The 12,500-nt window shown below is 60.1% G+C and overlaps 2 non-coding genes and 1 pseudogene across 2 annotated transcripts in view; all 3 read right to left on the reverse strand.

Moving 5' to 3' along the window:
* LOC145273213 (large subunit ribosomal RNA) overlaps positions 1-2,460 on the reverse strand; it is a 5,731-nt gene extending 3,271 nt beyond the window's left edge. The window contains exon 1 of the ribosomal RNA XR_013866241.1: positions 1-2,460. This exon is cut by the window's left edge and continues 3,271 nt beyond it. This is a non-coding gene — a ribosomal RNA (large subunit ribosomal RNA).
* Positions 2,461-3,053: 593 nt separating this feature from the next.
* LOC145273353 (5.8S ribosomal RNA) lies at positions 3,054-3,211 on the reverse strand. Its single transcript, XR_013866346.1, has one exon. It is a non-coding gene; the product is annotated as a 5.8S ribosomal RNA (ribosomal RNA).
* A 394-nt stretch (positions 3,212-3,605) lies between these two features.
* Positions 3,606-5,975, reverse strand: LOC145273547 (small subunit ribosomal RNA; annotated as a pseudogene).
* Positions 5,976-12,500: the final 6,525 nt, after the last annotated feature.

Raw genomic sequence — 12,500 nt, forward strand, 5'->3', positions numbered from 1 at the left:
TGTTACACACTCCTTAGCGGATTCCGACTTCCGTGGCCACCGTCCTGCTGTCTATATCGACCGACACCCTTTCGGGGATCTCATGGGCGTCGCGTTAGGCACCTTAGCCGGACGTTTGGTTCATCCCACAGCGCCAGTTCTGCTTACCAAAAGTGGCCCACTTGGCACTCGCATTCGAGGTGACCAACCGCCCAGCGAAGCGTGCTGGCGGCGGCGGCCGGATGGGTCGGCTCCGTCGTTCGGGAGAGTCGGCCCGTTCCACCCGTTCCGAGTTCGAGAGTAGGTCGAGGCCGTGAACGGCCCCGGGGCCTCCAATCGTTCGCTTTACCGGATGGAATTGCGACGATCGAGCGCCAGCTATCCTGAGGGAAACTTCGGAGGGAACCAGCTACTAGACGGCTCGATTGGTCTTTCGCCCCTACACCCGTTCCGACGATCGATTTGCACGTCAGAGGCGCTTCGGACTTCCACCAGAGTTTCCTCTGGCTTCATCCCGACCGGGCGTGGATCGCCATCTTTCGGGTCCCTGGTCGCTCGCTACGCCAGAGTCGGCCGAGTCGTACTCGGAAAAAGGGGAAACCGACCCGGGGGTGATGCGCCCGCGCGCAGCGCCTAAACTCGACGACAAAATAGGACTAGTTCAAGCCGCGGGATCTCACCGATGGGCGGAAGGAGGATATGGAAGCTGGCGCCCGGCAATTCCCCTTTTTGGATGATGCGGCCGGTCCCTCTCGGGGAGGAGGGAAAAACAACCGCACGTCAGCCACGAGCCTTCCCTCTCCTATCTCTCTCGGGAAGAGAGAAAAAAGGAAAAGTTGCGGGCACCGCAGCAGCGACGGCGGAAGGCCGAAAACGCCGCGCCGGCGGGATCGGGCACGGCTCGGAGGCGGGTGAGGCGAGGAGAAGACGACGGCACGAGACCGACGACACCCCCCGACGACCCCCGGACGACTTTGCCACGACACCTCTCCCGATCGACGCCCTCCCTACACGCTCTCTCGCTTTCGCTTCGCCTTCGGGGTTAGTCAGAGGTGGCCCCTACGACTCGCGAACGGCCAGGACTCCTCGGTCCGTGTTTCAAGACGGGTCGGGTGGGTTGCCGATGCACGTCGCTGACCCGGGGTGGGCGGGCGGCTCGAGTAAAAAAGCGTCGCCGAGCGACCTCTCCGGAAACGGAAACGGGCGCGGGCGGGGTTGCCCCCGACAAGAACCCGAAACGTCGGCGAGGTGCGTGACGGCGAGGCCGCGCCAGTCCTATCCCGCCTCTCATCGCGCACGCGCCCGAGACGGTGGGGCGCCTAAGGAGCGACACACAGAGTGCGTCGCCCGCACGCGACTTCCGGCGGGATCAAAACGGACCGGCTCGCCACGTGTAACGGATCGTGTCAGATTTCCTCCGTTCCCGGCAGAAAGGGGCAGTTACGTTCGCGGGCCCGACGGCCGGTGGCCCCCGACTTCACAAGGTGGGAAGACGGGGGTTTTCAGGGTGATGAAACGCCTGCCGCCTACGGAAAAAAACCCGCGTGTTCGACCTGCACGCCGGGAACGGGTCGCGACGACGGACCGGAGGGGAAGTGCGTCCGGTGCCGGCCGCGCGGAGGTCGCGCCGAAGCGCCCGCGCCATGATTACGCCGAGCGATGATGAAGGGGACGGGTGCAGCGGAGTCGCGCGCGGAGGGAGCAGGAGGAAAGAAGAAGCGGCGGCGACGGATGCGGCGGGTTAGGGCCCGGCGGCAGCAGCGATCGAGAGGACGAGTCCCCTCCGTCGCAGCCAACCGACGCAGCCACCTACCGACGCCACGGTCGTCACCACGTTTCCCTTCCCGCTATCCACGCGGCCCGTCTCCTTCGTCGGCGACGCGGGCACAAAAGCTGGAACCGCGGGGAACGAGTCCCCGCGGACACGACGAACGACGACCTGTGCCGCGACGGCCTCTCTTTCAAGAACACACATCGAGTTTTGGGCTCGAGCCTAGGCAGCACCGGACTGAGTCCCCCCGCGATCGCGGTGAGCGGTCCCACCCGTTTACCCCTGGGCGGTTTCACGTTCTCTTGAACTCTCTCTCCAAAGTTCTTTTCAACTTTCCCTCACGGTACTTGTCGACTATCGGACTCGTCCCGGTATTTAGCCTTGGATGGAGCTTACCACCCGATTTGGGCTGCGTTCCCAAGCAACCCGACTCTCGGATCGAAGGCCGTCGCTCGCCGTCCGCACCGAATGGGCCTGGCACCCGCCGCGGGCGGCCCCGATCGAGGGAACTCCGAACTATGCGAGACGAAAACGAACGGCTGCCTTCGACCCATGCGCCACACGTCCCGAAGCCTTTTACTTGCGACGGGATTCGGCGTTGGGCTTCTCCCGGTTCACTCGCCGTTACTAAGGGAATCCCGGTTGGTTTCTTTTCCTCCGCTTAGCGATATGCTTAAGTTCAGCGGGTCGTCTCGTCCGAGCCGAGGGCGGCGGTTTTTAGTAGAGTGTGGTGTTTGGAGGAGAGGAATCTCGATCGGTACCCTCCGTGTGACGACGGCTGGCCGATATAGCGCCCGTCCGACCGAAAATGAAGAAGCCAACAATTAAAAAAAAGCCTGGGTCCTCCCCATCCGACGTTGCCTACGACGCGGCCACCTTTTTACGGTGCGACGGCCGTGCTCGTCGCGCTGCTCGAGGCGTCGCTGAGAGACACCTTCATGAGGCAGAGAGCGAGACGAGCAGGCGGCGCTTACGTCGGCAGTCGGTTAGGTCGGTGCTTTTTTTTTGTTTTGTTCTCCCTTCGGCTGCTTTCGGACAGACTCCTCCTGCTCCTCCTCCACAGTGTTTCTTCACGCGGTCGAAAAGGGAAAAGACTCCGCGGTCTGCCAGCGGGAGACGAAGGAGGAGGCCGGAGAGGGTTTTAAAAAAAAAAAAGACATTGAAAGGAGTCAATTCTTTTTTTATTTTTCTTCCCCCTCGTCACTCGCTCCTGCGACGTCCCGGTTACCACCGTGCCGAGGACCGGGCGGGCACGGGGACGGCAAGATGTCGTTTCGTTAACGGAGAAAGACATGTAACGTTCCGCCTCTCGACCGGACGTGGCCCCGAGACAAGGGATCTCGGGGCCGCAATGTGCGTTCGAGGTGTCGATGTTCACTGAGTCCTGCAATTCGCATCAGTTCTCGCGGCTGGCCGCGCTCTTCATCGACGGACGAGCCGAGTGATCCCCCGTCCAGGGTTCAGCACTTGGGTTTTTTTATATTAGTTTTTGTTTATATAGATTTAGTAGTGTGCGAGGAGGTCTGTGCGAGGAGGCGTGACGGCATTGCAATGTCGCGAGTAGTTTGTTTTTAGCTAGCGGCGGTGGCACAGCGGCTGCAAAAAAACAAAAAACGATAAAGCGGCGACAAGGCAAAGAAGAAGCGGCCATCACTTGCGGTGGGCGAAAAAACAAACAGGTGGTAAGACGCGGAAGCAAGCAAGAAGAGCTGGGCTTTAAAAACCTCCGCGTCACCACAAATCTATCTCTCGCTCCGCCTTTTATAGGTTTGTTTGCGCGCATTCGAGGCGTTGACGCCGACAGACAGAGGAGGTAGGCCGGAAAACAACAAACCAGTCTCGAACGGGAAAACGGTAATGATCCTTCCGCAGGTTCACCTACGGAAACCTTGTTACGACTTTTACTTCCTCTAAACGATCGGGTTCGGTCGTCTTCTCCAGGCATCGAACGCCGAGGCGTAGATGCACGAGTGTCGTGACGGACACGTCGCGCACTGCCCGGCGGCGTCGTCGGCCAGATCCGAGACCTCACCGGACCGTTCGATCGGTAGTAGCGACGGGCGGTGTGTACAAAGGGCAGGGACGTGATCGACGCGGGCTGTTGACCCGCGCCTACCGGGGAATTCCTCGTTCACGGGGTTGGTTAACGGCCCCGATCCCTATCACGGGAGGTGGTTCAGAGGTTTCCCAACCCTCTCGGGCCGGGGCGAAGTCCCCGCTGATACCTCCAGTGTAGCGCGCGTGCGGCCCCGGACATCTAAGGGCATCACAGACCTGTTATCGCTCCGCCTCGTGTGGCTTTCTGCCACCCGTCCCTCTAAGAAGTGCGTGAGAAAACCGACCCGGACCCGAGCGCCACGGAGGACGCCGAGCCCGCCGTAAAAATCACTGACATCGGCGCACTAGTTAGCAGGCCGGAGTCTCGTTCGTTATCGGAATCAACCAGACGGATCGCTCCACCAACTAAGAACGGCCATGCACCACCACCCACCGAATCGAGAAAGAGCTATCGATCTGTCAATCCTACCGGTGTCCGGACCGGGTGAGTTTTCCCGTGTTGAGTCAAATTAAGCCGCAGGCTCCACTCCTGGTGGTGCCCTTCCGTCAATTCCTTTAAGTTTCAGCTTTGCAACCATACTCCCCCCGGAACCGAACTCTGGTTTCCCGCAGGCTACCCGCCGGGTCATGGAAGCGAACGCCGGCGGATCGCCGGTCGGCATCGTTTACGGTCGGAACTACGACGGTATCTGATCGTCTTCGAACCTCCGACTTTCGCTCTTGATCGAGGAAAACGTGCTTGCCACACGCCATCGCTGCAGTTCGTCTTGCGACGATCCAAGAATTTCACCTCTAACGTCGCAATACGAGTGGCCCCGACCGCTCCCTTCGATCATTGCCTCGCCGTAGACGGAGACCGACAGACGTAGACGAGGCCCTCTTCCATCATTCCATGCTTATCGTATGCAAGCTTGAACAGCCCGCTCTGAGCACTCTAATTTTTTCAAAGTGAACGTACCGGCCGCCGCGGACACTCGGTTAAGAGCACCCTTGGAGGAGAAACCGCCGACCGCAACACGCGCGCAGACAAGACACGAAGCAGGGACTCGGAGCGGACCGGGGGGTTCAAAAAAAAGAGGAACGCGCGGAAAGGGAGAGGGAGAGAAGCGCGGGGGTCAGAGTGCGGGGATGCGAATGAACGCACCCAAACACACACACGTAGCACCCCCCCGTTAGACTACTCCCGGAACCGAACCGACGACCACTTGTTTTTTTTTTCCCGGATCCCGATCACGACCTCCTCGTCCACCTCGCCGGCAGGACCGCGTGGCGGGTATGCTAGCGGTTGACACCGGCGGAAAGGGCCGGGAATGCGAACGGACGACCAAAGTCAACGACGGACGATGGCGCCGCCGCCCCGGGGCCGCTTGCGCGACCACGAACCCGAGTTCGGACTACGAGCTTTTTAACCGCAACAACTTTAATATACGCTACCGGAGCTGGAATTACCGCGGCTGCTGGCACCAGACTTGCCCTCCGGTTGGTCCTCGTTAACGGATTTGAAGTGTACTCATTCCGATCGCGGGGCCTCGACAGAGTCCCGCGTCGTTATTTTTCGTCACTACCTCCCCGTGCCGGGAGTGGGTAATTTGCGCGCATGCTGCCTTCCTTGGATGTGGTAGCCGTTTCGCATGCTCCCTCCCGGAATCGAACCCCGATTCCCCGTTACCCGTAGTAACCACGGTAGGCACTTAACCGACCGTCGACAGTTGATAGGGCGGACCCTCGAGAGACCCGTCGCCGGGCGTGAAAGCTCGTGCGATCGACCAGTGAGTTATCCAGAGTCACCAAAGCGGAGCGCGCCGCCCTATGAGCCCCGCCACCGAACGGACCCGCGAGCGGGAACGCCGACGACGGGAGGACGGAATGACGCGCATCGGTCTCAGTCTAATATGTAGCGCCGCGACCCGGAACGGCCGACGCGGGTGCCAGCGCGCGAGGCGTGGCGACGACGGCGCGCCGAACCGATCGCGGCCTGTGTCACATGTATTAGCTCTAGAATTGCCACAGATATCCATCGCCTCCGAGGAGGAATACGGTCCCGAGGATTAGGTCCGGTTCCTGAGCCATTCGCGGTTTCGCCCGTTCTAATGCGTGGCGTGAACTTACACTTGCATGGCTTAAGCTTTGAGACAAGCATATGACTACTGGCAGGATCAACCAGGTATCGTTGGAATTTGGGACTTTGTTTCGACAGAACGACAGACCGACCGACCGACCGACCGACATAAGACAGACAACTACAACGACGGGCACGTGTTTATTTGTTTTTCGAGGAGGTTCGCCGTCAGTAGAAGCGCGCTGCCCGCGCTGATGGCCTCTTTTTTGTTTCTCCCCTGACTTGGACCGAGACCGAGACTCAAAGAACGAAAGCGACCAACGTCGACAACAACAACGACAACGGCACCCTTGACAGCGATACATACGACAAACGACAAGCAGCACGACGGCAGTGCACACGGACATCGAGGGTCAAGGTGCAGACTGAACTCGCCGAGGTCGTCGTCATCGTGGTCGCCATCGATTCCGTCTCGTCGTCGTCGTCGTCAACGTCCACGTCACAGCCGGCCGAGAAGAGAGAACAGACGACAGCGTCGACAACAACAACATCGACAACGGCACCCTTGACAGCGATACATACGACAAACGACAAACAGCACGACGGCAGTGCACACGGACATCGGAGGTCAAGGTGCAGACTGGAATCGTCGAGGTCGTCGTCATCGTGGTCGCCATCGATGCCGTCTCGTCGTCGTCGTCGTCGTCTTCGTCGTCGTCGTCGTCATCAACGTACCAACCGACCGAGACGAGAGAGCAAGCAACAACGTCGACAACAACAACGACAACGGCACCCTTGACAGCGATACATACGACAAACGACAAACAGCACGACGGCAGTGCACACGGACATCGGAGGTCAAGGTGCAGACTGAACTCGTCGAGGTCGTCGTCATCGTGGTCGCCATCGATGCCGTCTCGTCGTCGTCGTCGTCTCCGTCGTCGTCGTCGTCGTCGCCAACGTCAACGTCAACATCACAGCCGTCATCGGGGAGGAGCTGGACCAGGGCAGCGGCGGCGTAAATTTTCCCGTCACCTTCGTCGTCGCCTTCGTCGACCGACCGACCGACCGGCGTCGTGTTCGTGCTCGGAAAACCGAGGAGAGACAACGTGCACATGGCGCGTTCTCGCAAGCGGCTCCTCGGTCCGATTTTTTTGGGCGGCTTTTTCGAGCTTTTTTTTTTTCTCACCCTTTCGTCCGTGCGACGGCGAACGTTAGGGGAAAAAAAAAAAAAAAAAAAACGACAACAACGCGGCGGACCGGGCGAACAACATCGTCGACACACACGACATTGACGACCGGTCCCCCTTTTCACAATCGCATCGAGATAAAAACGAACGAGTCCGATTCGAGCACCGAGTCGCGAGCGGGAGGACTGTCGGTGCAAGTATCGATCACTGACGTGAGCGCTTCGCCGGACAGAGGATGGCTCATCCGGCAGCCGTGCAAATCGACGGTATGGGAAGAACGAACAAGAAGAGCAACGACTTGATCGGCGGCTTGGGAACTGCGGACGGTGAAAACGGGTTAATCGACTGCGACCACGACTGCTCGATCGATCTTCTTTGGCGCTAACAAAGGTGGAGGTGGCGCAAGAAGGGACTAGCGCTATCACCGTCCACGTATCAGAAGATGCGGCGGCAGACGTCGACGCTTATGCGTTGTCGGACGAGAAGTCGCTGCAGCACGTGTACCGCGAGCGGGACGTCCAAGGTTTTGCCAGACGGAAAGAAATCGGGTGTCAGCGAACGTTCACACGGCTGTGAGATCGGACGCTGACAGGAGTAGGAGGCGGCAGGCAGGCGGCGGTTACGGCGGCGGCGCCTGCTGCTGCTCATCCTCCTGTTTGCTGCGGCGACTTCCAGGACGGGAGAGCATCGAACAACGTACGTATGGTTACAAGGGGATCAGGATCTACATAGTGCATCCCCCGCGGCTATTTTTGTTTGTTTGTTCGCTCGTTCGTTAATTCGTTCGTTCGTTCGTTCGTTCGTTACAATGTACGTTTTTCCGTTCGACGGCGGCAGAGAGCGGCGGCGTTTCTCCCTAATCCGGAGGATTTATCGGTCGCACAGCGATGGGTCGTTCGGCCGATCATCGAAAGATTCGCAGGTAGTGGTTGAATGGCAGAACGGCAGCAACAACAGCGGCGGCTGAGAGCGGCGAACGCTGAGGCGGAAGCAGAAGCTGCAGCAAACGTATCGGCTAAACATGGTGGACATAGATATGGCTGACGACGCGGGTACCACGACGACTATGGAACCAGGAAAAGGAGCCGTTAGTTGTTCCAACATATCGTTCGACACGTCGAGCAGCCCTAGGTCCACGGAGAAGCACACACACGTACCACGTATTATAACCTAACGACGATGAGCGGGCGCACGGTTGGCAGGAACGAAGGCGGCGGATCAAAACAAGTTGGAGCGCGGCGACAGCGATAACGGTGACAGCCCTAGGCGGCGGAGATGCCACTTTCTGACGCCTTTGCGACAAGCCCGTAGAGACGTTCCGGACCACCACGAGGCAAAGAGTCGCTGCTCCGACGAACCGACACACCAAAGTGTGCTTCCTACCGAACATGTTTTATAAAACTTTCAAACTGGAAAACCCCAGAAATGGTGTTGGTATTCGTCCAGACCCACCTCCGACACCTGAAAATGGTGGTCAAAAAAAACGTCGATTATACGAAGCGACATTTCTGGTCGGCGATTTTCCAGTTTTACGCCTACTGCCACATGGGGATGTCGGTAGGCGTCGCAAAGTGCCTTCTCGACGCCTAGGCACACCAGGACTTTGTCATTTTTTTCCCCCTCGACATTCCTGGTCCGGTCTATTCCGATTTTACACCTACCGCCATGTGGGGGTGGCAGTAGGCGTCGAAAAGTGCCTTCTCGACCGCTAGCGACACCACTACTTTATCGAGCTCTGGAGGCCCGCACACCGACCCGGGGGCCGCGGAGTCGACCCCGGGGGCCTCCTGGCGTCGCCGCCGCTCACTTGGACGCCTTCCGCAACCTGTGGTCCCGCTCGGGGCCGCCGGGAGCCTCGCCGACCTGACCGGTGTCGGTAGGCGTCTGGAAGCGCCCGGCCGACCTGGACGAGGTCCCCCTGGCCCCCGGGGGACACCCCTTAGTTGGATGGGGGTGCTGTCCCGGGCACACATGCAACCCGCGGCCGCCTACCGACAGCCCCCTTCGCTCGATCGCTACTCCTTTCCAACATATGTCGGAGAAGCCGGGCGGTTGTGAAACCCCAGAAATGGTGTTGGTATTCGTCCAGACCCACCTCCGACACCTGAAAATGGTGGTCAAAAAAAACGTCGATTATACGAAGCGACATTTCTGGTCGGCGATTTTCCAGTTTTGCGCCTACCGCCATGTGGGGGTGGCAGTAGGCGTCGAAAAGTGCCTTCTCGACCGCTAGCGACACCACTACTTTATCGAGCTCTGGAGGCCCGCACACCGACCCGGGGGCCGCGGAGTCGACCCCGGGGGCCTCCTGGCGTCGCCGCCGCTCACTTGGACGCCTTCCGCAACCTGTGGTCCCGCTCGGGGCCGCCGGGAGCCTCGCCGACCTGACCGGTGTCGGTAGGCGTCTGGAAGCGCCCGGCCGACCTGGACGAGGTCCCCCTGGCCCCCGGGGGACACCCCTTAGTTGGATGGGGGTGCTGTCCCGGGCACACATGCAACCCGCGGCCGCCTACCGACAGCCCCCTTCGCTCGATCGCTACTCCTTTCCAACATATGTCGGAGAAGCCGGGCGGTTGTGAAACCCCAGAAATGGTGTTGGTATTCGTCCAGACCCACCTCCGACACCTGAAAATGGTGGTCAAAAAAAACGTCGATTATACGAAGCGACATTTCTGGTCGGCGATTTTCCAGTTTTGCGCCTACCGCCATGTGGGGGTGGCAGTAGGCGTCGAAAAGTGCCTTCTCGACCGCTAGCGACACCACTACTTTATCGAGCTCTGGAGGCCCGCACACCGACCCGGGGGCCGCGGAGTCGACCCCGGGGGCCTCCTGGCGTCGCCGCCGCTCACTTGGACGCCTTCCGCAACCTGTGGTCCCGCTCGGGGCCGCCGGGAGCCTCGCCGACCTGACCGGTGTCGGTAGGCGTCTGGAAGCGCCCGGCCGACCTGGACGAGGTCCCCCTGGCCCCCGGGGGACACCCCTTAGTTGGATGGGGGTGCTGTCCCGGGCACACATGCAACCCGCGGCCGCCTACCGACAGCCCCCTTCGCTCGATCGCTACTCCTTTCCAACATATGTCGGAGAAGCCGGGCGGTTGTGAAACCCCAGAAATGGTGTTGGTATTCGTCCAGACCCACCTCCGACACCTGAAAATGGTGGTCAAAAAAAACGTCGATTATACGAAGCGACATTTCTGGTCGGCGATTTTCCAGTTTTGCGCCTACCGCCATGTGGGGGTGGGCAGTAGGCGTCGAAAAGTGCCTTCTCGACCGCTAGCGACACCACTACTTTATCGAGCTCTGGAGGCCCGCACACCGACCCGGGGGCCGCGGAGTCGACCCCGGGGGCCTCCTGGCGTCGCCGCCGCTCACTTGGACGCCTTCCGCAACCTGTGGTCCCGCTCGGGGCCGCCGGGAGCCTCGCCGGACCTGACCGGTGTCGGTAGGCGTCTGGAAGCGCCCGGCCGACCTGGACGAGGTCCCCCTGGCCCCCGGGGGACACCCCTTAGTTGGATGGGGGTGCTGTCCCGGGCACACATGCAACCCGCGGCCGCCTACCGACAGCCCCCTTCGCTCGATCGCTACTCCTTTCCAACATATGTCGGAGAAGCCGGGCGGTTGTGAAACCCCAGAAATGGTGTTGGTATTCGTCCAGACCCACCTCCGACACCTGAAAATGGTGGTCAAAAAAAACGTCGATTATACGAAGCGACATTTCTGGTCGGCGATTTTCCAGTTTTGCGCCTACCGCCATGTGGGGGTGGCAGTAGGCGTCGAAAAGTGCCTTCTCGACCGCTAGCGACACCACTACTTTATCGAGCTCTGGAGGCCCGCACACCGACCCGGGGGCCGCGGAGTCGACCCCGGGGGCCTCCTGGCGTCGCCGCCGCTCACTTGGACGCCTTCCGCAACCTGTGGTCCCGCTCGGGGCCGCCGGGAGCCTCGCCGACCTGACCGGTGTCGGTAGGCGTCTGGAAGCGCCCGGCCGACCTGGACGAGGTCCCCCTGGCCCCCGGGGGACACCCCTTAGTTGGATGGGGGTGCTGTCCCGGGCACACATGCAACCCGCGGCCGCCTACCGACAGCCCCCTTCGCTCGATCGCTACTCCTTTCCAACATATGTCGGAGAAGCCGGGCGGTTGTGAAACCCCAGAAATGGTGTTGGTATTCGTCCAGACCCACCTCCGACACCTGAAAATGGTGGTCAAAAAAAACGTCGATTATACGAAGCGACATTTCTGGTCGGCGATTTTCCAGTTTTGCGCCTACCGCCATGTGGGGGTGCAGTAGGCGTCGAAAAGTGCCTTCTCGACCGCTAGCGACACCACTACTTTATCGAGCTCTGGAGGCCCGCACACCGACCCGGGGGCCGCGGAGTCGACCCCGGGGGCCTCCTGGCGTCGCCGCCGCTCACTTGGACGCCTTCCGCAACCTGTGGTCCCGCTCGGGGCCGCCGGGAGCCTCGCCGACCTGACCGGTGTCGGTAGGCGTCTGGAAGCGCCCGGCCGACCTGGACGAGGTCCCCCTGGCCCCCGGGGGACACCCCTTAGTTGGATGGGGGTGCTGTCCCGGGCACACATGCAACCCGCGGCCGCCTACCGACAGCCCCCTTCGCTCGATCGCTACTCCTTTCCAACATATGTCGGAGAAGCCGGCGGTTGTGAAACCCCAGAAATGGTGTTGGTATTCGTCCAGACCCACCTCCGACACCTGAAAATGGTGGTCAAAAAAAACGTCGATTATACGAAGCGACATTTCTGGTCGGCGATTTTCCAGTTTTGCGCCTACCGCCATGTGGGGGTGGCAGTAGGCGTCGAAAAGTGCCTTCTCGACCGCTAGCGACACCACTACTTTATCGAGCTCTGGAGGCCCGCACACCGACCCGGGGCCGCGGAGTCGACCCCGGGGGCCTCCTGGCGTCGCCGCCGCTCACTTGGACGCCTTCCGCAACCTGTGGTCCCGCTCGGGGCCGCCGGGAGCCTCGCCGACCTGACCGGTGTCGGTAGGCGTCAGTCAAACTTGCTTAAGAGGCAAAGCCTCCTCACACCTTAAGAGAGTCACAGTTAGTCCCGCCGTTTACCCGTGGTCGTCGTCGGGGGTGCCGGTCGGTGTGTTTCGGCGTGTTTCTTTCTTACTTTAGCTCGCTCCTATAAGCTAACTCAGCAGCCCTGCTAAAATCAATTTATCATTATTTTCAATCTATCGAAAATCTTAATTTATTATTATTTTCCAACTATCGAAAATCTTAATAGAGTTGGGGTTTTTTGTTTGTTTTTTTTTTTAAATTCCATTGTAACAACAGACAGCCAGCCAGCAGCATGTGGTGTCGGTAGGCGTCTGGAAGCGCTTGAGGAGGCAGAGGAGTTGGCAAGCTCGCTAAACTGCCCGCTGGTGTGGTGGTGTCGGTAGAGGCGTCTTGAATATACCCGGTCGCTCGATCGACG

The sequence above is a fragment of the Euprymna scolopes genome, unplaced genomic scaffold (genome assembly GCF_053919585.1).
Source record: "Euprymna scolopes isolate OS-2025 unplaced genomic scaffold, ASM5391958v1 sca1, whole genome shotgun sequence".
In the NCBI taxonomy this organism is placed as follows: domain Eukaryota; kingdom Metazoa; phylum Mollusca; class Cephalopoda; order Sepiida; family Sepiolidae; genus Euprymna; species Euprymna scolopes.